The sequence below is a fragment of the Macrobrachium rosenbergii genome, chromosome 16, assembly GCF_040412425.1.
Source record: "Macrobrachium rosenbergii isolate ZJJX-2024 chromosome 16, ASM4041242v1, whole genome shotgun sequence".
Classification (NCBI taxonomy): domain Eukaryota; kingdom Metazoa; phylum Arthropoda; class Malacostraca; order Decapoda; family Palaemonidae; genus Macrobrachium; species Macrobrachium rosenbergii.
This window is the reverse complement of record NC_089756.1, coordinates 42,873,581-42,901,261: the sequence shown is the minus strand read 5'-3', so window position 1 is coordinate 42,901,261 and position 27,681 is coordinate 42,873,581. Positions and strand designations below refer to the sequence as shown.

The following is a 27,681-nucleotide window of genomic DNA, read 5'->3' as shown; positions in this document are numbered from 1 at the left end:
CGTTTGGTTGTTCCTATACTACTGCCAAAGATTATTCAAACGCATGTACACACTGCAAAAGAGTGTAGGCATACACACACAAACGTGTATACTATATATATATATATATATATATATATATATATATATATATATATATATATATATATATATATATATATATATATATATATATATATATATATATAATATATACATACAACATATATATATATATATAGTGATTATTTATATGCTGGGGAGTTAAACAGTGGGACTAGCGACACACTGGCCTCGTGTCATAGGCATTGGGTCCTGTCCCCCACCCTCCCCCCCTCGGCTGTCGGCCTAAGAAACAAATTAACGCCTGCTCTATGAGCCTCTGTTTTTAACTTTAATATTTATATAATATATATACTATATATATATATATATATATATATATATATATATATATATATATATATATATATATATATATATTCGCACACACAAATATATAGTGACATTGTGTGTAGGCATAAATCAATGCATATATACAGACATAATACCTTTAAAAAACGCTCTCCAAAGGTCAGGACAACTTAGTATTTTAGCAAATTGGGGCTATTCTAGGAAAGAAATGGAATACAATGAAATGTAAGTGCGAAAATACTATTGGCCTTGTATAACGTTGGTACCATTATGTCGAAAATTACTGAGCTTTGTGTTCTGTTGGTGATAATTTCCTCCACCAAATTACAAGTACCTTCGCATGTTAATCCCCGTGCAATTGAGTTAAAATGAGTTCGCGCAGTCTATACCCAGTGGTGTCGTGCCTATAAAATACTGCGGGTTATATTTTCTTAAATAATCTAAAGGAAAAACGCAAAGGCTCTCCAGTTGTCATAATGTGTTCATAAAGTGCGGCTCCTTATTTACCAATGCCGCGCGGTAGCAAAGTATTAAAACTTCAAGTTTTTGCCTTCTTTTCCAGCAAGTTTCTTACTGGGAGTTTAAGTGTTATGCTTAAAAAAAAATGACTTTGGGTTTTATTAGCAGCATGTATCTCAAGATATATCACACCACTTCGGGAAGTCAATTTTAAATACCTGATTTGTTAATTTACCGGTGGAATTCAATCCAGACTGAATGGGAATAAATCATTCGGATAAATTGGCTCTTGGAAAGGCAGGAGTTACTAAAAACATTAAGCTTTGGAAATCAAACTTCAAAGGCACGTCAGCTCTTAAAGCATCATAATACATCCAGAAAAAGTCCTCTTTCGTTTGATGGCAGGATAGCATGCGTGGAATGCCTAAAATCACGGGGCTTCATGACCTCGCAACGGTTCGTCGACCTTCAATTTCAATTTACAGGGCAAATGGAATCCCTGATCATCAGGCTGAATCATGTAGCATGTATGCATGTGGTTATTTTAATCATTGCCTTTATAATTATTGTTTTATCTTATTGCTTTGAAGTCGGAACTATTGCGGTAAAGTGAAAATGTGGAATGTACGTCTACAAATGCATAAACACATCTCTTAGCGTATGATCCATCATTAAACGCCGACAACCAAAAATTAAATTCGAATGTCTTAACACCAATATCTCTTTAAAATTATGTATGATTCACGAGATTTGCATATAAATGTAGAAAGCAAAAACTAAATTAAAATTTCAAGAAAATATGAATCATGTGAGAATGTCGGAGAGACTTAAAAAAGAAAATGAGATATTTACAATAACTCTTAAAATGTAATTAGCAATAAATCAACATAAAAACAGCGTGAAGCAAACGATAATATCGCAAAGAATAAAAAAGGCAAATACAGATCATTAAAATAAGTCTTTAAAATGAAATAAGAATAAAAATTTCCAACGAAGCTTCCCTCCGACTGATCCCCACAAGCAGCCGCAAACCTCAGTCTAGATCACCCGAAAAGGAATGGGGGAGGGTGGGGAGCGGGGATGGGGGATTTCCCATCGCTCACCCATAGCTGCAGTAACGGATCAAACGAAGAGAAACTCGAAAACAACTTCCGGTACAACGACTCCCAAATAATCGGCCGTCATGTCCGGCTACCGATCACCACTACCACCACCACCATCATCATCATTTTGGCTTGATAGGGAGCGACGCCCTCTCCTGGACGGGAAGGATTCCACCAAACTGGAGTCCGTGAACTTTTAGGTTTAATGCGAGTCCTTTGGACAGAAGATTCTCTCGTTTCTGTCGAAACTTTTCAAATCATGGCAACCGTTCATTCAGAATGATCTTGTATTTTTGTCCAAACTTCAATGTTTATTTTTGATTTAGAGACACATTGTTCTTTTAATTTTGTCCAAAATTTCAAATTATAAGTCATCAATGATTTTTATTTTTTTATTTTTGTTTTTTACGAATTATTAAATTTCTATAGATGTCCAGTCAGAATACATATAATCTCTCTTAAGCTTACATTCAAGTTTCGTATAAAAAAAATATTTTTAATTGCAAAATATTCCCGTATTCAGTTTAAACTTCCAACTCTGATGTAGGTTCCCTGCTAGATAATTCATTTATTTGGGTCCAAATTTTCAAGTTCAATAAACTCTCTCAATAAGCAATAAAGTTTTCGAAATTACATTCAGGAAACATTTATCAGTATTTACAATCTTTACACTATCAGTAAGTCATATTCAGCGTCATTAACCTTTTGAATTCATGGTTGTCACTCTCAATCCTGAGGGAGTCAAGGTGAAAAAACCGAAATACACTATTTGCGTGTCATTCACTCATTATCAGAAATTATGTCAATCAAAAATTTTGAAAACACTCCTGCTGATATGATTGACAGATCCTCATCTCCATGATGCTCGAGTCCATTTGACGAATTCAGAATCCAGATTGTGGTTATGCTTTCAAGTAACCGTTACTGCTTCCGCTACTTTGGAACAAATGCTGCTGCAGCTCCTACCAAAGCTACTATTGCTCTTTTCGAGTTCCCGCTACTGATAATGATACCTTGGAGAAACCAATGCTGCAATGGCTATTTTCAAGTAACCTACAGAAGATTAACCCGCTTCTATATGGTAATTAAATAATTATAAAAATTACACCGGCTGACGCTGATATTTAACAATGCTCAATTCTTAAATTCGTCTTTTTATAGGTGTTAAGGATGATGATCAACTGCCTCTTTCGTCTGGAATCACTGATGGAATAGAACAGAACATAAATGGCAAAGCGATGTGGGATCTATGAGGTCATTCAGAGCTGAAACTGAAATTCAGAGGAAAAAAGGTTTGAAAGTTGTAACAGGAGGAAAACCTCGCAGTTGCCCTAAGAAACAATATTGTTAGGAAAGGTGGAAAGTAAGATGGAAGAAAGAGATTATGAACACAGGTACAGTAATAGGAATGAAATGGGTTGCAGCTCGGGGCCGAAGGGACGCTGCAAAGAACCTTAAGTAATGCCTACAGTGCACCGTATGAGGTGCAGTACCGGCAATATCCCCCTTGGGGAAGGGATCACTGATGGAACACGATATAAATCACAATATGCAGTTTACGGGAAACACCGTTTAATTGCCGGTGATGGTCTAAGTAATACTGAAAACATCATAATCACTCCCTGTATATGGAAAGTCCCCATGCTAATGCATTCCCGGTACCAAATTTGAACGCGGTTCCGTCAAGGTGCACCCAACACGTGCTGCATATAACGAGCGTCCTTGCGCTGCTAATAACGTCAAGAGGTATTCCTCAAGGAAGTACACCTGGTCACATATCCTGGGCATGAATCCGAGAGCATCTCTGAAGCTGTACGGTGAATGTCAATTTTCCTCAAACCCAAGCAAAGGAAATGTTATCCAAGAATCTCCCAATGCCAGATGACTCAAAGTAACGTGTCTTTAGAGAGAGAGAGAGAGAGAGAGAGAAAACAGATTATAATCAGGCATCAGTGACATTTCGTAAAATCTATCAGCTACCCAAGTTTGTGTTTTTGTTAATTTTGTAGCTGGTGGCCAGTTGAGTGTTGTTACGCTGCAACTCCGTGCTATCAAAGTGTTAGTCTTCCAGTTCTCAGCCAGTCTTTTGGGGCGAGGTTGTGTGTGTGTGTGTGTGTGTGTGTGTGTGTGTGTGTGTGTGTGTGTGTGTGTGTGTGTGTGTGAGTTTTTACAACGCTCCTCTCACAGGTATATTGTCTAAGGTTCGATTCCCGAGCAGTATGAAGCGCTTAGTCCGTTTCCGTCAAATGGAACCCGGGTGGAAAAAGGTATGGTGCTTGGCTAGGAAACTGTTCCCTAAAGATGACTCCTTCCGTCGCCACCCCCTCGAATGATAAATGATTGATGTACAAACATAAATTATCAATCTATCTATCTATCTATATTATAAGTTTTTGAGCTTCAAGTGCATTAAAATCGAATTATTCTAAAAATCCTGAGGAAAGATGTACACAATCAACAGAGAAACAGACATACAACAAAATCTGTGAGAGATCTTCAAACTACTGGCATGAGGCTCCGGTCGCAGAAGCCGCTGAAGTCATAACCAGTCGCTATAAATACGAGAGGCGGCATCATCATTCATCCCTCGAGATGAGAGGGAGATACTTCCTCCTGGTTTCTAAGCCTCTCACGCACCACACGCTTAGATGACTACGCTCGCTTGTCATTCAATAAAAACAAATACACACGTTCGCAGAGATGACTGACAAAGTAAATGAACCGTTGGACCTTCTCAGCCTGCCTACTTCCATGGAATCTCTCTCTCTCTCTCTCTCTCTCTCTCTCTCTCTCTCTCTCTCTCTCTCTCTCTCTCTTTTTTCGTTGACTGTCATATTTTTTAATTACTCCTCTCACTAGGAAGGTTCATTAATATCGCGTACGCGACTCATCGAAGTAAAAAAAAAAAGTGGGGCCAAAAGTCACGGTATTTGCAAGTGTCACGCTTTTTGCAAGGGGAAACTCCTCTTTGATGTAGGCAGCTCTTATCTAGAAAATCTAGAGAGAAAAAAAGAAAGAGACGAAGGGGGAAAGAAAAAGTCTGTACGTAAGCGTCGTTTAGCGTAATAACATCCGCCTACAACTCGAGGTTTCTTTGCGGAAAACACATGGCAGTTGTTTTTCTCTTTCTTTGTGGGTAACATATGTCAGTTGTTATTCTATGTTTAAAGTCGAAGTGAGTGTGTCGTTTGCCATAAAAACATCCGCCAAAAATTCGAAATCAATTACATAAATTTTTTTATCCAATTTTTAATAATGAAATTGGAGTGGTTTTGTTATATTTAAAGACAAAATTGCATTATTGTAAATATGTCAGCGCATAAAGACACAAACACAAACAGCTGCCTATAAATTACCGGGAATACATATTCGGTGTTTTTTTTTTTTTAATTTGCTCAAAAGTAGGAAACAGCCACCGTAGTCAAAGCAACATTGCCACTTCAACAAAACAGCCAGAATTCCTCACTTTCCATGATTTAATAACAACGAATGGTATAAAATTCCACTCAGCCATTGTTAATATAAAATTTTACCATATACGAGCATACAGTAAATATACTTGCAATGACCAAAATTGTTTTTATGATTCCTGAAGCCACAGAAATAAAAGAAAATATACACATAAGACCACGCGACCCTCTGACGGTGATAACACCCCCTATCCTACGCAATGAAAATGAACTTGAAATATACCTTAAACTTAAAGGATTGATATGAACGGCAGCGAGTAAAAATTAGGTCCGAAAATCGCGCTGAGTTCGTGAGCTTTCAATGCGAACTAAACAAATCAGAAACAGTTAACAGAAAAAGAATTACTCTAAATCTGGTACTACTATGCCTATCCTGCAAATACACAAATAAAAGAAATATTCAATTAATTTTGCAATGGCTCAATATTGTCTTAAAGATTCTGGAACAGTCGGACGTGGAGGACATTACTCGTAGATTATCTTAGTCACACACAAACATTATGTATATATACATACACACACATATACATATATATATGTGTGTGTGTGTGCATATATATATATATATATATATATATATATATATATATATATGTGTGTGTGTGTGTGTGTGTGTATATATATATATATATATTTATATACATATATATACATATATATACTGTACATATATATACTATATATATGTACATCTATATATACATATATGTATATATACATATATATATATATATATATATATATATATATATATATATATATATATATATATATATATATATATATATATATATATGTGTGTATGGTCACAGGGTTTTGTACAGCAGGATCGCAGATCAAAACTGGGTGTCTCCTATGACAGAAGTCAGCTGTGGGCCAAACGCGCTTGATGCAATATAAAATTTTTACGTACTATTATGTTTCCCGGGGGAGGGCCGCAAAGGCGACTTTTATTGAGGGCAATTTTCATTTCCTAAACGTGCTTTTCGTCCGCCCCTGAGTTTCTCACTAAGAGAGAGAGAGAGAGAGAGAGAGAGAGAGAGAGAGAGAGAGAGAGAGAGATTTAAGTACTGACTTACAGTGAATATCGTCTTGCTTATGGCCTAAAAAGTTCTCTATAATAGAATAAGTAATACAATGACAGAGAAATTTACTTATACGTTAAAACTTCTATTCCAGAGAAAGATAAGAACCAGTAACAATTTTAGTTAAATGTATAACCGATAAAGAGAGAGAGAGAGAGAGAGAGAGAGAGAGAGAGAGAGAGAGAGAGAGAGAATCGTATGAATCTGTTTATACCCAAACACTTCCTCAATCCACCCCGCCTATATCTGGCATAAATATCACCAATTACATTCGCAGTATGACAAGATAAAAGTCGTGGTAATAATAGTGGCCCTCTCCTAAATTAAGCTGCGACACCGATTACAAGATTTAAAGCGCAATAGATATAAATAAATGTGCGTCATGAATCATTTTATCATAAGATCTATTGCTTTAATGTAAAGAATATATTACGTTTTGTAAATGAAATCGATTACCTGATATTTTACGTTCGGTGACATGAAATAAATTGACAGATTAACCGGTAATAATGTAAAATTGCATTTTTATACTTCATCATTGTTAGAACTGGTGACAATTCTTTTCAATGGCGGGGAAACTCAGATGGGCTTAAACAAAGCAGTGGTATGACGCAGTAAGAAATAAAATAACGGTATTAATGGACTCGCCCATCTTGGGTGACGATAGAGCGGCCTCATCTAAGGACCAGATTTAATTGCGATGCCAGTTAATTCTATCGATCAGTCGAGATGATCGGATAAGGAGAGAAAATAACAGCTTTTAGAAAACTTGAAACAAGATGCTCCTCGGCTGAGCATCACGCTATTCATTATCATCTCCAGACCCTCTGCTTAATTCTCGGTAGGCCTCCCTCTGTCCTAATTAAGATAAAAATCTACTAAACAAGGCCTGTCAAGACATAACAATGACGTTTCCTCCCTTTTTTTTTTATTTCACTTTTTGTTCTTTGTCTGGCTATTCAGAGGTTAACAAGAGGGGTCCCTTTTCCCGGGACCTTTCCATCATCTCCAGGCCATCTTTGTTTCTGGGTGAAAAAAAAGAAAAAAAGCAGCCCCTTCATATTCAGCATGCCGACGAAGAAATCATATTTTCGGAGGTCGTATTCCGAGGCGAAATCTCCTGATTACAAGAGGAGGTGAGGGTCTATTAATCTCACGGGAAAAAAAAAAGTAAATTAGAGACCTGAGAGAGGAACCTAAATACTAGAAGAAAAAGTAAATGAGCGACAAACATATTTAAAATTAATCACTGATAAAAAAAAAAGTAAGAATCAACTTTAATGTTACAGTTATTAAACGTAAAATTTTCAAAAGATGAAGAAAGAAATGTTTAAACTGGGAATACGTAGTTACGCATATCAAACAAGAAAAACGTTTAACACTAATATTAAACTCCACCATACTGGACACTAAGTCCTATCCGAAGTGACCGAACACTTAAAAAAGCCTTATAAGCCACCAACTTACACAACACCCTTCCAAATAATGTAAATACTCGTATAACAGGGAGAAAAGAACACTAAACACATGTATAGCAGAAGAAGGCCCGATATTTGACTTGTCCTTCTATGGATTAGAATGTCAAAGAAATCTCAGCTGAAATAACATATTGGTCGCCAGTCAAAGATATCAAAGCCCAACAAACTGACATCTAAGATGCATTTGATTTGCAACACCTTACAGCTCGATATCTACGATACCTTTCCAGAGCTGAATGGAGATCAATCCACTGATATTTACCAGTTGACCTGGAAACAACAAACTCCAGAATCTACGGGACGGGAACTTGAACGCGTGACCACGGTTCGCCCTTAAAAATTTCAATGAAAAACTCTCAGAAAGACTGCGAAAACCTTTTTCACATGACAGCGAGAGATAGAGAGAGAAAATAAAACCTGTCTGGACGAAAATATGACGGTCTAGACGTCAATGATGGACATATGACCTATTGGCAAACAAGGAAGTAAAGTTCTTCCTGGAAACCAAAGATGAAAATTTTACTTTGTGGAAACCAATATCCTGGAAATCCCAGGTTATAACTGACTTTCTGGAAAAAAAAAGAACCAAGGTTCAAAATATGACCGGGAAAGCAAGTATGAAAATATGACCTCTTGAGAGTTAAGGGAGAAAGATGGTGTGTGCTGAGGATGTTTCATGCCGGTATAGATCAATTTCTTAGGGCAACTAATTTTTACACTAAGTCTTCTGGATAGGTGTATGAAGAGGCTAAGGCCATGCAAATTTTCTGGACGGAGTTCATCCATGATTCAGCAGTTAAAGTATGAGTGTGACAATGACCACTGTCTTGTTAAACTCTTGACCCACACCTGATAGGAGAAACGACTTAATTATTTTATATATATACATATAATAATATATAATGTATATAGGCCTATACTGTACATATATACATATATATATGCATGTATTTATACAAAGACACACACACTCACACACCCACACACACACACACACACACATATATACATACATACATACATATATATACATTATATATACAGTATACATATATATACATTATATATATATACAGTACACATATAGTCTATATACATCCACCAAAATTATTCATTTAGCCTGATATTACATTAGTGGCCTACATACGTTTTTGTGAAAGAAAAAATGAACTATTAATGGTCGTACATGCAATTAACCAAATTAAAAAATTGGAACAGCAATCTATTTTGCCCACGGAAGCGCTGAAAGTGATTGAATGATTCATCTGTGACGTCATCAAGTACATATTTTGAGATCGTCAGCAACAAGAGGCTTTGATGAGACTTACAACAATAGTCAGATCAGGATGCAACTGCAATACAGCTCTAAAAAAAAAAGTTTCGAAATATACGTCGTCACAGGCCAATAGGTCACAATGAGGATGATATCATTCTGGCTTCGAATTTGTTCGATAAATAGATCATGCTGACGTCAGTCTTTAAACTTTCTCTCTCTCTCACACAAACACACACACGCGTACAGTGCACGAATGTGTGTGTGAGTGTATATATATATATATATATATATATATATATATATATATATATATATATATATATATATATATATATATATATGTATATATATATTATGTGTATATATACTGAGAGAGAGAGAGAGAGAGAGAGAGAGAGAGAGAGAGAGAGAGAGAGAGAGCAAGGATTTTAGTATATTTTCACAAACACATTCAAGTAATCCCGAGTCTCTTTTGGTGAAATCTATTACAGTAACACGCACAATCAAAGATAACTTTTGAAATTATCTGCATGAACAAAGCCAATAATTTGTGGTCATTTCAGAGTGCTGTCAATTCACAAGCAAACATTTAACATAGAGAGAGAGATTTAAGGATTTTAGTATATTTTCACAAACACATTCAAGTAATCCTGAGTCTCTTTTGGTGAAATCTAACATAAAGCACAATCAAAGCCAAAAGTTATCTGCAAAATCAAAGCCAATAAGTCATTTCAGATTACGATACATGGCGCAATATTTGCCAAAATAAAGCTGGCCAAAAGTGCAAAATCATCTAGTCGATTACGAAACGCTTTTGGAGTTTTTAATCACTTGGTGCTGGCATCATAAATTATAATAATGAAATATAATAAAATATTTTTGAACAGAAACTTTCACAATTATATTCATCATAATATTCAGCCAATAAAACAAACGTTCAGTAACGTTGTAACAAGGCTAAAGGTAAAACAAGGGATGTAAAAAACAAAAATAAAAAAATGATGGAAAAAACCATAAACAGAAATAATTATCAAAAGACCATGAACTTGTCACAGATGATTCAAGACACTAAAAACGTAAATATTAGAAAGATTCATATAAAAAATCTCAAATATTAAATTGCAGTGATCATCAGTTGATTTATCTAAAATTCTGAAGGGGATTAAAACGATCGTGTTACTGCAGCAGTGGCAAACGTAAGAGACATCTGAGATAAAGGGTATGTGTGACTAGATAAAGTGAGCAGCATCAGTTCAGATAGAAAAACGAAAGACAGCCGTTTCCCCTTGAGATGAAAAAATATAGGATAGTAAGTATACCTTCATTGTTTTTATACTCATTACTAAAATGACCACATTTGAACAAGCTGATTTAACTTGAAGAAGGCTCTCCTCAGAATACAATGCCCAATGTTGATTAACAAAAATATAAAGGAAAATAAGCCCAACAGATACAGTGTGCAGTCATTGAAAGCGAGTTGTCAATTATTGTAATTATAACTTTGATACAGTTGACAAAGTCACTGAAAGCGAGTTGTCAATTATTGTTTTAAAATTAAAATAAATAATAACAATTATAATTTTGGAAAATTAAAATAAATAATAACACTATATATATAGCGGATAGAATATATATATATATATATATATATATATATATATATATATATATATATATATATATATATATATATATATATATATAAGCGGCAATCTCTCTCAAAAAAAACGAAGGCAACGGCGCATGGGGGTTTGAAATGAATTATTACAGCCTCTTTTACCCTAACTGGCATATGAAAGTCCAAGATAATATATTAGCTTATCTCGAAGGGAAAGTATGGGTAGAGTGCTCTCATGCTGATCGGGCATTCATCAAATGGATATGTGGATCAATAGTTCGTGACCTTATGAATCACGTGCGTATTTCTTCGTGTAAGTGGGCACAGCTCCGAAAAAATATAGGCTCTGATGAATATAATTACATTGCGTCATTAAACCAATTATGATCATTAAGATTATAATCAACATAGAAAGTAATAATGATTCAGATATATATACAGAATAACGTTTTTACAATGCTGCTCTAATATACTGGCCTTGTGCCAGCGCAGGATCTTGCTCCTCGTACAGACCGTTTAAAAATAAATTATGCAAATTAATACCCATGAGATCAACAAGTACGTCAAACAATCCGTACATGGGCAATGGAACATTTTTTTTTTTTTTACTTTTTTGCAGCAAACTTCGAAAGAAAACGTAAATAAAGAGATTGCTGAAATATTGTACAAATTCCTGGACTCTCCTTGAACAGTCTTGCGAAAACGAAATGCTCATGCATACTAATATCCGTTGGGATCGCTTTTCGTACCCAGTCACTTCAAACATTAAAGCAAGGAACAACAGGAGAATCCAAAGCACTATCATCATAAAACCATAATGAAAATTAAACAATGCAATGTTAGCCAGTGAGAACACCTTCCTTTCGCGTTAATTAACTTCTGAAATTAACTCCCACAGCTCTGAGCTTGCTGGGTTTCTTCACAAGATACGAAAATATGGTTTTCTCTAATGGTAATGAGGACAATGTTGATGAATACACCTCCCCCCCCCGTTTCCCTCTCTCTCTCTCTCTCTCTCTCTCTCTCTCTCTCTCTCTCTCTCTCTCTCTCTCTCTCTCTCTCTCTCTCTCTATATATATATATATATATATATATATATATATATATATATATATATATTAATTTTTGTCACACATCTCTCTTGATGGTTCAGTGGTCCAAGTCACTGTCTATCGCTGTTTCTGAAGCAGGAATCGGTTCGAATCGAGCCGCGGACGAAGCATTTATCATTTATAACTCCCTTGGGTGTAAGTTATTCTCAATTCACAGTGAACTGGATACTGAACGCTATTTGTTGCTTAAAATTCGTGATATAATATATACAGTATATATATATATATATATATATATATATATATATATATATATATATATATATATATATATATATATATATATATATATATATATATAATGTATGTATACTCGCTCAGATATACAGCACTTTCAATTCCAACCAAACCAACAAGCAACGATCTCCCCTCGAGATAAAAAAAAAAAAGCCAAATTCAACCCACCCAAAACATCGGGGAACCCCACCCCACCCCGCACCATCTCTCCAACAATTTAACGACACAGATACCCCGATCCAAACCTAACCAGATGCCCTTAACTAATGACCAATGCTCCGCAGCCGACAACCTTAATGGCGTTTTCCAGATGCCCCTGTCTATTTCAGCTGGCCGATATAAAAAGGGGGACGTTGCAGAGGGCGGTTCGAACTTCATCATCTCGATTCACCGAGCGCATTCTGGGGTGGTCCCTGACGGCTAGTGTGGCACTTTATTGATCGTTTATTTTATCTTGCTACGTATACCGATTTCATATATTAACTTGGGCTTCACTGTTATGCAAGAAGCGAGGCTCTATATTTGTTGCTGCACTTATTTAAAAATTTAGAAAATGCAACTGCCTGGTACCTAAATATGTTTTACTTCTGAATATTTTATAATCCACTGTGACGGTTGCCTAAAATCAGTTATATCTAAATTTACGAGTTATGAAACGACCTAATTTTATTTGCTACTAAGGAGTCTCTATTTTTCTAAACATGAGAAAATAACAATAATATACCATGAATATCATATATACTGTACACATATAAGCTTGATGAAAGTGCAAATACTTATTCAATAGAAGACATGCACCCGTGAGCAACTGAAATATATTTATAACTTAGGCAAAAGGTAATAAAATCAATGTTTCTGACTAAGAGTAATTATGCGAACTTTTACTTGAAAGGAGAGGATTGAATGGCGTTACAGAACGAAGCACAATGCAATTATAAAAACACACACACACACACACACACACACACACACATATATATATATATATATATATATATATATATATATATATATATATATATATATATATATAGCTCAAGTTAATGCTGTCATTCCAATTGTTACCAGTAATTCCAAAATTGCCCAAAGGCTGTCCGGAAAGCGCATGTGCCGAGAGGATCTGACATTTCTTACAGGTTGTCAGGCCCCAAAATCTGACATTTCAAAGGTTGTCCGGAAAGGATCTGCATGTGCCGAGAGGAGGATCTGACATTTCATTTTACAGGTTGTGCCGAGATCTGGATCTGCTGAGAGGATCTGACATTTCTTACAGGTTACCCGTCCGAGTTCTGGCCAGAAACAATACATATCTATATCTATATCGACATAATAATATAAAAACTTCCCAAAGGGCATTGGACACAACAGAGGACCCCTCTGTCTTATCGTATGCAAATGAGATGCTAATATATAGGGTCACACCCGAGAAATTATATAAACGAGCACTGTGAAATTTAAAACACACAAATAATCAATCCAGTTTTGCATAATCGTCTCTATCCATAATAAAAACATTTCTGCAAACATATAAAAACTAATATTTCGTAGGGGATATCCCAAAAACGAAGAGGGCGTACCCAGTGTGACGTTTTGTGCGAATGAATATCAAACGCGATCAGATATTTAGCGCACATCCGTTGACAAGCGTGTCTTGGCAAACAAAATTTGCTATAGCAATTGAATTTGGAACTGACATCACGTATAGAAGCCTGAGAGAGAGAGAGAGAGAGAGAGAGAGAGAGAGAGAGAGAGAGAGAGAGAGAGAGAGAGAGAGAGAGAGAGGGGGAGATAACAAAGACATATTTACACTTGTCAATATCAATATCACTGTATATAGGCCTATATATAAATGTGTGTGTGCGTGTATGGTGTGCAGAAACACAGAACTTGGATGCAAAGTAAAAATTCAGTTCCTCATATCTTCTTACATATTTGTGGATTAAGTTTACTAGTTTACATTTTATCTTTATTCTCCTTCATACCTCCTACATTAAACCCATGGTCTTTGGAACCGATAATGCCATAATGGAATGATAACCCGGGTTACCAAAGTTGCAATAGAAAATCGGGTGATGTTGACAGTTGCGGCCTGATGAAGTCTGTTGTTTCCCTGTACTTGCTTAAGATGTTTTGCCTTGGGATTTCAATTATGTTTATCTGTGCTCCTGGTCTATATTTCAGTATTTTTATTTCATCTATCCTTGAAGGAAATACCTTATCTTGCTCTATTCACATCGTGTGTGTACCATGGGGACTTCTTTTTTTATACAAAGGAATTGTTATCAAAATTCTAATTACTGTAAGGACGAATGTACAATAGTGGATACTCCCAAGCTATATAAATACACCACTTCAACCCTGTATCGGTCAAACGTTTCCATGACTGTAAATGACTTCTGGACCATTACAAGGAATTTCTGTGGTATGTGACGCCGCTATAGATGTGGTCAGTATTTCCGGTCATTGATGAGAAACATCTTGTAATATATCAGTGATTTCTTACTCCCGCTCTCAAGTTCAGTACGTGTTCCTACATTTCATCTCTCTCATACAGACTAGTATGATCTGACAATTTTTAAATCCTCCTCAAAACTTCGATTTCTCTCAATAGGTATTCTACAAAGCCTAAGTCTTTTAAAGAAGGGGTCTCTCACTCTCTCACACACACACACCCACACAAAAGGGACCCCTACGTCTTTAGCACATCATTATCAATTGTAAGCGTAGATATCACCGACTTGCATTCCATAAAGGCACGACAGTAAATCACAACCTACGCTTTTCAATACCATATACGACGATCCCTTGCCGACAAGTGTTTGATTTCTGGAATCGCAAATGCTGGTCTATGTGCTTGTGGCGGGAAAATGCGGTGATGACAGTGGAGAGAGAGAGAGAGAGAGAGAGAGAGAGAGAGAGAGAGAGAGAGAGAGAGAGAGAGAGAGAGAGAGAGAGGTCCAGACTACGTGACGGAAGTAGAAATCCAAAATACCTTACAAATGGTTCCATCCTGGTGTGTAGGATTAGGATTACCTCGTCGAGGCCCTCCGGAGAGAGAGAGAGAGAGAGAGAGAGAGGTTCACGTTGAGGTACAGATGATGGAACCCAGAGTGCGAGAGGAAGAGAGAGAATATGTGATGATTCTTCAAGTTAATCGGCTCAAAGGATTCCTAAGAAGAAGGACCTTCCCCAGAGGGCAACAAACGAAAATTGTGACGGAGATGTCCTTGGAACGGTCACGGACATTTGTAGGAACGAATGATTCTTAGATCCTAATCAAGTTTGGGTGGGTAGGGGGTTTTAATATTGGGGAGTATTTTGACTTGCTTTTAAAGAAGTTTACACATGCATGCAACTACACTCGTATGCAAGCAAACAGCTAACGAAAGCAATCTAAACCGTGGCATCCACAATAAGATATCAGTTTTTTATCATCAGCAACTTTAGCCGACATTTACTAAAAAAAAATGAAAGAATTCGGTAAAAATGAAAAAAATATAAAAAACAAAATGACCATTCCGTATAGTCTACATGAAAAGCAAAACCTCAAAGATTTCTGTAAATAAAAAAAAAAGTATTTCTAGGGCCTAATTAACCAAAAAAAAAGTAATATCCAAAGATACTAAGTTCATAAAGAAGAAGAAAAAATTACAGGGCTGAAGATGTCTGCACCTGTAAGAAAAGGATGGCCTAAATTACAGCCACCAGTTGAAGAAATGACTGAGGTGACCGCCCTCGGGATTATATATATGTCTCAACAGCAGTCGCAGCTCGAACCCCTCTCTGAGCCCTTCTGTTTCTGGAAGTGCCGGAGGCCAACAACGAGACACCCTTCCACGCTGCCTAGACATAACTGCCTTCTGAATAGTATATACGTCTTTATCTGAATGGTTATCAGTCATCAGTTCTTAAATGTGGCCTTATATTTATACATGATTATACTGAAAACATTCTCTTCATTCAAAGACGTGCCAGTTATTTTCATCGTGTGTCTAACATTTTCCAAAGATATAACATTAGAAACTGAGAAAACATGTGGTATAGCCAGAAACCAATATGTAGTGGGGCTCTGAGTCTGAGGTAGAATAAAATTAGTTCCAGTTCAAAATGGGGGCCACGTTCTGTTTTTCAGTTTGTGTGAAAATGGTGACATATTATCAATGTTTTTGTCTCTACAATAGGCTATATTCACAATATTACCGTAGTTTCGCTGCGATCGAAAATATCTTACGAAGAGATCTTGCGCAAAAATGAAATTCCACAAGAACAAGAGTCAAATCAAATTCTGGTATTCAATTTAACTTCACTCAAACCTTAAGAACTAGTCAACCAGTCATTCGTGGCTATATCTGGAAGCCTAATGATAATAACAACGCTAATGATGAATTGGTTTCGATCAGCGGCAGTAGCATGCTCACCTCCCCTATCGAGGGAGACCGGGATTCGAATCATGGGTGAGGACCGAAAACAGTTCCTTTAAAGTTACTGTTCCTAAAGTAGTGAACTACAAACAAGTTGACTGCTGTGGGTGGGAACTACATGTATGGTTGACAAGCTCATTCCTTTTACTGGTTAGGTGTAAGATATGCGGTAAAACCAACCTCACTCGTCATCAGGCTTTACTGGCCAGTTTCAAAGACCTCTTATGATGGCAGAGGGCTGAGCATTACAGTAAATAATGCGGAAAGGAAAAACAACTCGTAATACCTCGTGTATGCTATGCCTATGAAACACAGCCTTTTCCACATTTTTATATTAAAACCTACTTTCACACTCGATTTTTCTCCCAACTTGCAGATTAAGAAACGGATTTTCTATGCTTTCTATTTTTTCTTCTAAGATGCGATCTTCTATGACAAAACCTAATGAAGTTTTCATGTTCGCGTCCGAAGTTTCTAAACTAAGGCCATTAAAAGTTATTAGATCTACAACTGACGGTCATTTTCATCCATAATCTACGCAGCCCAACCTCGTGTCTAGCGTTGCTTTTCTACGCAGCTCAACCTCGTGTCTAGCGTTGATTTTCTAAGGTTGTCGAAAATAATAATAATTAAACTAGCAGGACCCCTATAAGACCCGCGGAATGTCAACATACTTGTGAACTCAGCATTAAACGACAAATACTATACAAACACAGTCCTGAACCACATTTAAAACGTAAAGCCACAAAAAAGCAATCCTGATCCCATTCAAAAAGTAACACGACATAAATGCAATACTGAACACCATAGTGAACGAGAAACACGACGCAAATATCAACGAGATGGAATGGAATGGAATATAGAGTTTAGGCCAAAGGCCAAGCACTAGGACCTAAGAAGTCATTCAGCGCTGGAAAGGAAATTGAGAGTAGGTAGGTTTGAAAGGTGTAACAGGAGGAAAACCTCGCAGTTGCACATAATTGTTAGGAGAGGGTGGATAGCAAGATGGAAGAAAGATATGAAAAGAGTTACAATAAAAGGAATGGAAGGGGTTGCAGCTCCGGGCCTACGGGACGCTGCAAAGAACCTTTAGTAATGCCCACAGTGCACCCTGTGAGGTGCACTGACAGCACTAACCCCCTATGGGAATCAACGAGACGGAGTAGACAGTTGTACCAGCATTGCATCAAATAAAAATAGCAAAATACGAATGGAAATATAATCCGAACAACCAACATAACCTTTCTCCCTTTTGAGTTACCATTGCAAATCCAATCCCGCCCGAGTTGCTTTTAATGTCTTGCAACCGAGGAAACTCAACAAGGACAAGGGTCTCACCATCTGCTGCTGAAAGCGTTTACGATCTTGGTATTTCAAACCCAACTTTGTGAAGAACAGACGTCTCGAAAAACATTCGAGAAGATGAAGAGTAAATCACGAAAGACAAACAAAGAAGTGAATGAAGAACCTGTGATGTAAAGGTAAACGAATGTTAAAAGTGAAACGGGTTCAGGGTCTACATCAACAAATAGGATGCTTACATAATGTAAATACGTTTTCCTTGTCATTTTACAACATGATGATTTTACATTCTAAAATTTTATTTGTATTTTTCTCGTGATCTTTCATGTTATTTCCGTGTCTTTAATGTCATCATCAGCTTTTTTTTTTAACAGTAAAAGAGAAGTGACGAAACATCAAAATGAAGTATAAATACGCTTTGGTTGTTCCTCGCCCCAAAATGTATCCATCTACTGGAGATTTGTCATAATTCAGTAATAAATTTCAAAGACGCAAGATGAGATGAAATTGCTACATTGCTGTGTATTAATGTATTATTCACACACTTAAATACACATTAAAAACATTTACATACATACGACTTACAACCTGCAAGCTTTTAGGGTTAAGGGGGAAATGTCCGCATGCATGCTACAAATATGAAATACTTACTTAGGCTATGTTGCAAAAATTCCAAGGCGTTTCTGATTTTTTAAATTTATTAGCACTAATAGACTAGAATGTCTACTCACCCGTGTTTGCAATGGCCTACGAATTCAAATCACTCAAGATAAGCTGAGACTCTATTCTCATAAAATATTTTTCAAAAAGTTTACATTATATTCTAAAATGGCACACACACACACACACACACACTATATAACTCTCTCTCTCTCTCTCTCTCTCTCTCTCTCTCTCTCTCTCTCTCTCTATATATATATATATATATATATATATATATATATATATATATATATATATATATATATTATATGAACATTAAACACTGTCATTTATCAATTACCGCTCAGAAGGATAAAGCTATACTGTGTGTGGGTGTGTGTGAGACACACACACACACACACAGAGAGAGAGAGAGAGAGAGAGAGAGAGAGAGAGAGAGAGGGGCGAGGATTAAGTTCCTAATTGCTGATCCATGTCCTGGTAATCTGTACAATGCGAAGACATTCTTGCCTCTGCCCCACCCCACCACTAACACATCTCTCTTTGAGTACATATAAGAAAAACCCACCAAAATGACAGGATTCTCCACTTGAATATATGCAAATATATAATTAATATGGAGATACAATTTAGATGTCATATCTCGATAACCGTTAAAGAATGAGTTATACTAAATATTGTGACTCCCAAAAATTAATCAATATTTTATAAAAATAAAAACTTTTATCTCTTTTCAATCGACGGGACAAACCCCCTCCTTCGAAATATTATTCATTCTGAAATGGAATATATTCTTGTAAAGAAGTTTTCCTTACTATATTTCTTTGCAAATCAAACAAGTAAGTCTACTCAGTAGAACCAGCTCAAAACCACGGGTAAGATAAATGTATTTTCCATGATTGGGTAGAAAGACTTATAGAGGATAAGCTAGTTATGATGTGCCTCGGCTCTGGCGCGTTAATGGATAAGCTGGGTACAAGAGATGCGTATTGAAAGAGCTTAGTATAGATGCATACTTGATTAGCTGCATATAATTATGTATACCGGATGAACTGGTTATACTGAGCAGTGGATGAGATGGGTTCAGATATGTTACTGGATAATAGTTTATAGTGTATACTGGGTATACACTTTGAAAATGCGGTATAAAAATGTATGCTAATTGACATGGAAAGTATAGATGCGCACGGGAAGAATTACAAGGATGAAGGTTAGGTGAACTCGGGTATTATGAAGTATAACTGGCCTCCTGGTAAAATGATGCACAATCAATTTACTGGGTATAAACGTGTACTTTGAATTCAATAAATACATTGACGCATAATTTCATAATCGTATATTTTCAGTTTTCCAGAAGCGAGCAGAGCTACATGTGAAGAAAGAAATTACGGAGAGAGAGAGAGAGAGGAGAGCGAGAGAGAGAGAGAGAGAGAGAGAGAGAGAGAGAGAGAGAGAGAGAGAGAGAGAGAGAGAGAGAAATTACACTGCATTACCGTTCCACATTACTCTAACAAGTGGTAGTTCATTTTTTTTTATCTCCAACCAGCTTAATGCTTTGGCATTACAATACACGCATGCACGCTAGTATTGCCAAATTGACTTCCAACACCCTACCCTCTACCTCTCTCTCGCGGTTACAAGCGATATTCATAAATTAAAAACAAGTTTACCGACAAAAAAGAAATGAAAATATAAATAATAATCCAAACACACAATACTGACTTCGATTTAAAATTACCGGGCTGAATGCAGTACAAGATAGGGATTCCCTCCCATCTGAGAGATTCCCGAATTTACCCCGCGCGTAGGACTATTTCTCTCTCTCTCTCTCTCTCTCTCTCTCTCTCTCTCTCTCTCTCTCTCTCTCTCTCTCTCACACACACACAAACACACACTTTGATATACATTCCAGCAAAGAACTGTCACGAATTCTTGTAATTTACTTGTCAATTAAAATCATGAAGTTTCTGAAAAAAATATTAGTTTCATTCTTTAGATGCGCGTATTTACATCATATACTTGATTACTGTATCAGAATGTGTACGAACATCTGTGAATGCACATACCATGAGCCAATTATCATTGAAATATCAGGACACCATAATCTAAATATAAAAAATGTTAAGGATATAAGGTCAACACTGTAGCTTAATGATGAAGTAACACTAACATAGCATGAACTAAAGAAAGCGGGATTCAAACGCAAAGATCGACTACTTACTCTCTCGAAAATCAATACAAAACATTACTTACTGTATATTTAATGCAAAAAAAATCATTGGTTTTGTTAATGGGTCTACGGCATTGAACAACCTTTACAATGTGACAAGAACATATGCTTAAGTTTTCCATATTTTTTAAAATGCTTCCATTCAGAGGGGGGGACTAAACATGAAAACCAAAATGGGATATGAAAATCAAAAATTAGTTAATCCTAATTGGCCAAAACCATGAACAAACTAACCAGACCTAGTCTGGGATGCATGCTAACATCACCATGGCCGAGCGTGACAAATGCAGTTTCGTCTTTCCTTATCTAAACACTTTTAAAGAAAATGAAAAGCTTATCGAACCCTTTTCCTCACCTGCTTCTCATGAGGGCGGGACCAAAACATCTTGGCGGCTGAAAATCCTCCTCTCCTGCACAACTGGTCCGCGGCGCCCCTGGCCGCGCTTAAACGTTTCTTTCATTATCCACCGACTACATGTTTCCTCATTTACTCGATCTCATATCACAAAACCCAGCTATCTCACAGACACCACCATACAAGTATCCACGGGTGTGCGCACAAGAGGACAAGCCTATTCTATGACAAAGATGACAGGACAGGCAAGTACACACAACCTCTCTCTACACTATTCACTCATAATCTGCTGGAGATGTTCCAACAATGCCGGGACCCCATGAGTCTGGCGGGGGTTTGCGCAGACTTTTTAAAAGCACCCAGCTGCCCTTCTCTCTCTCTCTCTCTTCCTCTCTCCTCTTGCCGCCCCGATTTCAATTTAACATTTACTGCTATATCTTTGCTTTCACACATGTGATGCACTTTTTATGCCTCACATGACGCAACAAGTTTTGAGTGTCTGTCACAATAACTTTTAACAAAACGATAACACATGAGGAAACGTTTATTAATAAAAACCGTTATGAATGTTCCATGCTTTGCCTGAAACGGATAAAATCAATGATCATCACTCTTCACACATTGTCTCGTAGCTTTGATGCTCTACTTTAACGGTACAATTTTGGCAATGAACTTGCATACGCTATGGTGACTTACCCTCACATAAACAAATTAACCTTCAACTGTGGATAATCATTTGCCAACTGACATTTCCTGGAGACTTGAATGGTAAAATTACACATACCTGAATTGATATATGTTAATATTCATGATGCTCGACTGCTCTTTCTTATTTCTTATACCCTTTGCCTTAGAAGAATATGAATGACAATTCCTAATTTAGTAGGATATTGATCTGTTTTCTTCAGTCACAACAAAATTCGTTCACCAGTGATTTCCTGAAACCTTAGCATCAGCCAAAATCTGTTCGCCCATACAGCACCAAAACGCTAGCGAGAAAGCGATACGGGAAACCTTAAAAAATAGGTAGGGAAAAAAAGATGTTCAGGTTACATTGACCACAAGAAGGTGGTGCTAACCTTAAGGGATAAACTTTAGTAGATTTATTCCCACTGATACGTAATAGAGCCACATGAAAAACAGGATTTTCAACAGAAATGGCAATACAGAAAATGAACAGTGATTTAGAAGGAGAAAAAAGATGGAGCGAAAAAATGTGCTATCGCATCGTGAGGATTAAAACCAAAGAAAAACCCAGCGTTGGCAACTTGAGTTCTGGTGGCAATTTCTTCCCACGGCCGGCACGGCGTAGCGGAAACTGCTGCCAAATTATCTGAAGAAATTGCTCATTAATATTACTGAATTTGAAATTCCTGTTTACCAAGTATTCATCAAAACTCGCAAGAAATACTACAAGAGCATGCATCTTTGTTGAGAAATCGCAGTATATTATACGGACAGGTTTAGGGAAGGTATTCAATAGATCCCATTCGTAATATCAGTTGGTGCTGCCTGCGAGTTGTTCCAGAGGAGCCCACTCGACGTGCCTCCAGGCTACGCAAAAGGTTGTCTCCCTCCCTCCCCTCCCTCCCCGCCACCTCCCTCCCCCAAAACACACCTCGGAGTAACCCACCTCACGAGTGCTCCTCCTCCTCTTGTTTTCTTATTTCGGACATAGATAGGTACCAACGTTATTATTCCGTTTGCTAAGGGAAAACAAATTCTTCTTGATATGTGCCAGGAATCATTTGTGTAACAGAATCTCTCAAATTCGATTCTGATTCGAATTATCTGTGACTGAAGCGAATAACCAGACGCCATCAGCCTGTTCTTATCTCGCACTCGCATCTGATTGGAATGTAATAACATTAGCCCGCACCAGCACGATTTCCCATTTTGCCCAGCTTCCAAATCCCTGCTACTCTCAACTTGCCAAACCAGGAATACCGAGATGCAGCATTCAATGGTAGGAAATATAGTAAAAACTATCAAGTTCAGAGTTTCCTAGACTGAATACAAACCAATATCACTGGATCATGCGTGCATAATATGATTCATTACCAGGCAATACTTCTCATGCACAATAACCTTGAAAGTTGCTGGAGTGGTACAAGGCATATTCGGTTACTCCTGTGTACCCAATACAAGACATACTGGATTAATTTGAGAACTTGCAAACGCAAGCAACCTGTCAGTAAGTTATCATCTGCTGATGCAGATTTCATTTTACCTCTTGGCTTTTGTGTTGATGTAACAGACTGCCCACATTTTATGTATTTGAATTTATGAAGCAATAGAATCATTCATGAATTCAATTATGGATAAAATATGGCCATGATCCGTGACTAATTGGCTTTCATGTCAAATAATGATTTGCATAAAGAGCTTATCTTACTGGGTTCTGTGCGAATCGTCGCTTATTTTCCGATATACCTTTTCTTTCCAATTATTTAATCTTCTTGAAAGATAATCTCTTAGGCTATATACTATGAACTTTAGAAGACATGACTTCAATATGTTGTTACTGTTCAATGCCGGTTTTTTTTTTTTTTTGTAGTTGGTATTATTTTGAGACCCAGTTTAGGGAGGACAAAATCATGTCGAAATGAAAAAAAAATACTTATTACGGCTACGACATTTTATTTATTTATTTGTTTTAGAGTTTAACGTTTCTCCGTTAGCTTTTTGATTGGGTAATTCTCTCTCTCTCTCTCTCTCTCTCTCTCTCTCTCTCTCTCTCTCTCTCTCTCTATTAACGCAAAACTTTGAAACTATAATAATGCCACTGAATTAAGTCGCCTGCTATAAACTTTTCAAACCGTCGATTATCGCTATTTATATCATACACGACTGAAGAGAATTCGATGAAACTTGGCAGATGTATCTACCAAGTGACGCTCTTGAAATGAAATTGTTTCTGGAGAAATCAACTCTGAATCGAGATAATTTCCATGGCAACAATTTGTCAACTCTGAGCCGAATTCCTGAGAAAGTTAATCGTCTCGACAAGTCAACTGACGTATATATTTGCCAAGTTTCATTACAATTTGCCAACTCTGAGCCGATTCGATTTCCTGCGAAAATCAGTCATCTCGACAAGTCAACTGACGAATATATTTGCCAAGTTTCATTACAATTTGTCAACTCACAACTGGCGAATATATTTCGGCTGACGAATATACTTTTGCCAAGTTTCATTACGGTTTGTCAACTCTGGGTCGATTTCCCGCGAAAGTTAATCATCTCGACAAGTCAACTGACGAATATATTTGCCAATTTTCATTACGGTTCGTCAGCTCTGAATCGATTTCCCGCTAAAGCTAATTGTCTCGGCAAGTCAGACAATGAATGTATTTGCCAAGTTTCATCGAGATCGTTCCGGCTGGTTGATCCGAATCCATAAGTCCAGCCAACCTATCAGCCATCAAAATCCGTTCTACCATTTTTAAATATTCTGCAGTTATACGAACAGACATTGGAGGAAACATCCATCCAGCTTCCACTGGATAAAATGGATAAGCATACTTTCTCTCTTCGTTGCCAGACATGTTTTATGACCTTTCTCCATGGACAGGGCACTATCATGGACACTTACATTAATTTCAGCAACACTTCCTCTTCGGCGTTCATGATATGATTCATTTCAAGGTGACGGCTAAGTATTTGAATGATCTCTCCTAAGAAAAATAAATTCGGGGTTACTACGATAGTTTATAGCTTCCCCCGTGGATTTCAATCATGCCCAAGGTTGAAAAAAGAAATGAGAGAAATAAAGGCAGTGAAATGGAATGAGATCATTAAAAGGACTACAACTGTATAATAATTCTCATTATAAAGAGACGAAATGAGAGATATGACCTTCACAGGTGAGACAAAATCAGTGAAGAAAACATGAGGGAAATGGCAGAGGAGGAAAGAAAAGTTAATCAGAAGTCTTAAAAAATGGTAAAACTAAGTAAAAAACGATGATATGAAAGCGGAAAAGAAGTTCCAATGGACACAGTTCGATGTAAAAAAAGAATAAATGACAAAATCGGTAAATGAGGGAAATATAAGATGAAGAATCCCACTGGAAGACTTAAATGTGAAAAGAAGCTTCTCGCTGAAAGAATGCTCTCTGTTACAGTTATTTTAGAACCAATAGCATTTTATAAAAGAAAAATACCTGACAAAATATAACTGAAAACATGACAAAAAATAATGATTCGAATTAATACTTTTACTGTCGTTATTATTATTAGGAAACAAGATTGGATTTTTTTCTGTTTTTATGCAACAGTTCATCCTCGACTTATAAAAAAATGGAAATATTATTGAGACTATTGTACTGTATCTCTCAATAGTACCCCTCTCAGGAAATACAACTAATTGGTGAGAAAGTATTATAATCACAGGTAATCACACAGACTAAAGAAAGAAACCAGCTAATACATTACACCTTATCTAATGCGGATCGGCGCAAAAAGTCCAATTTCTCCTTTAAACCTTTTAGGGGGTGACGGTCGCTCCTCGCTCTGAGGTCACCACATAAATAAACATGGAAACTCATCAGCGGTTCCCGTCCTGCTTTTGTCGCTTGGAAATGAGACAATCAGCGAGGATTTATGCATCCAGTAAAAAAAAAAAAGGGGGTCTATTTTGGTTGGATGGTACAGATTAAGGTGGCTTTATGCCACCACAGTCCCTTACACAACGGCGACCCGTCGTGAATGATGAAGCGTTTTGGTTGGTATATATACAGACGGCCTTATGCCAGCACGGAACTTCTTGCAATATCGGCCTGAAGCGATGGGTGTTGGGTTGGTATATATCAGGGGTCTCCAAACCTTTTAGTATGAGGGCCACATTACATATTTTGCACACCTTGCGTGCCAAAGGAAAAAGATACGAAGCGTTAGTGTCTTATGTTTAATTGCTTCAAACTAAAGTAAAATAAATGGATATACTCAAAACAAAACTTGTTGGCGTTATTCAAAGTAAACCAAAAATATACCTGGCTATATTTTTATGCAACTACACTTGCGCTTCAAGTGACTGGCTGTGACTGGTAAAACTAAGATTTATATGGCTTTTGAATATTAGTCTGCGGGCCGGATGAAATCAAGTGGCGGGCAGATATATGGCCTCCGAGCCATAGTTTGGAGACCCCTGGTATAGATTAATCCAGCCTTTTGCCATTACGGACCAATGGGTAATATACCAGCTTGCAAGTATTGGTAAGACACTGATGGATAAAGCATATCTAGTGTGGACCTCTGAACTCGGCCGACCAATCCAGACAAGCCCCTTTGTCTGAGCTTCAACACAAAGTCGAAAGATGAGATACGTGCACCGTCGAAGGATGAGATACGTGCACCGTCGAAGGATAAGACACGTGCACCGTCGAAGGATGAGATAGTGCACCGTCGAAGGATGAGGCACGTGCACCAGTCGGTGAATGAAAAGTGATTTCCCAAGCACATTTTCTTAAACACGAAGAACCAGGATAACTTTTAGCCCCTAGCTAGTATAGCAGCATAGGCGAAAAAGAGAGCAAGAAAATAGGAAGACTGATAAGAGAGAGAGAGAGAGAGAGAGAGAGAGAGAGAGAGAGAGAGAGAGAGAGAGAGAAACTGCAAACAGAAGGAAAGAAAAAGTAACTGCCGCAGCAATATTATCATTTTAATCACAGCTATTTAATTATATTTCTGTACCGTCTATTGTATTTGCATACAGAACTGCCTTTGTATACATGACCTTGAGCTGATAGAAGTATATTTTTGATATTATTACTAAACACACTTAACAAACGTCTTGTACGTATTAGAAAAACGCAAAACATTCTTTCTATTTCTTTATTTTTATCTTTCTCTCTCATCGTTCCCGATACCGCGGGGAACGGAACGCGTCTGTTCTCATGGTGTCATTGGGTCATTAACAGCCCATTTACTTTTCATCAGTCGCCGACCATTACTGTTGTTTGGGATGCCCATTATCGGCCGTTATCTCTACATTTATCTACGATTTTGTCTCATTTCCCTTTGTTTTAGTTAAAGGAAGAACTTGCGGTATTTTGGGAATGGTGGTTACGCGCCTAATGGCATGTGGAAATGAACGGCTCCCAGATAACAATGGAAGGGGTTTAGTTACCTCTGGGAAAAACTTACTCCTCTGAAAATAGCAAGTTTTAAAGCAATCACGTTCCTATTCTGTTATTCTGTTTCATTCTTTCTAGAGTCTTTGCTTTTGTTTGCCTTCGTTACGATATAAACTGGTGAAGTGAGCAAGTTTGTTCTTAAGCCAGCCAGTGTTGCTCTTGATGAAAGATTATATTCCAATTCATGTTGATGAAAAGAATTTAAATTCTTTTACTCTTCCGTATTTTAACACATTTAATGAAAAAAATAAGTATAAAAAGCAAAACATGAAATAATGATTTCAGCTCGGTATACTTTGTTCCTTTAGCTCATGTTTTGATTTTTATACTTTTATTTTTTGTT

The 27,681-nt window shown here is 37.0% G+C and overlaps 1 protein-coding gene across 3 annotated transcripts in view; it reads right to left on the bottom strand.

Moving 5' to 3' along the window:
• Positions 1 to 27,681, bottom strand: part of LOC136847376 (vang-like protein 2) — a 395,295-nt gene that overhangs the window by 137,748 nt on the left and 229,866 nt on the right. The window contains exon 1 of one of the 3 annotated variants that reach the window (XM_067119004.1): positions 21,203 to 21,529. The exons of the other annotated variants lie outside the window; for them this stretch is intronic. The gene's annotated coding sequence lies outside the window, so the exon portion shown is untranslated. Of the gene's footprint in view, positions 1 to 21,202; positions 21,530 to 27,681 lie in introns of those variants that run through there. 3 annotated transcript variants of the gene reach the window in all.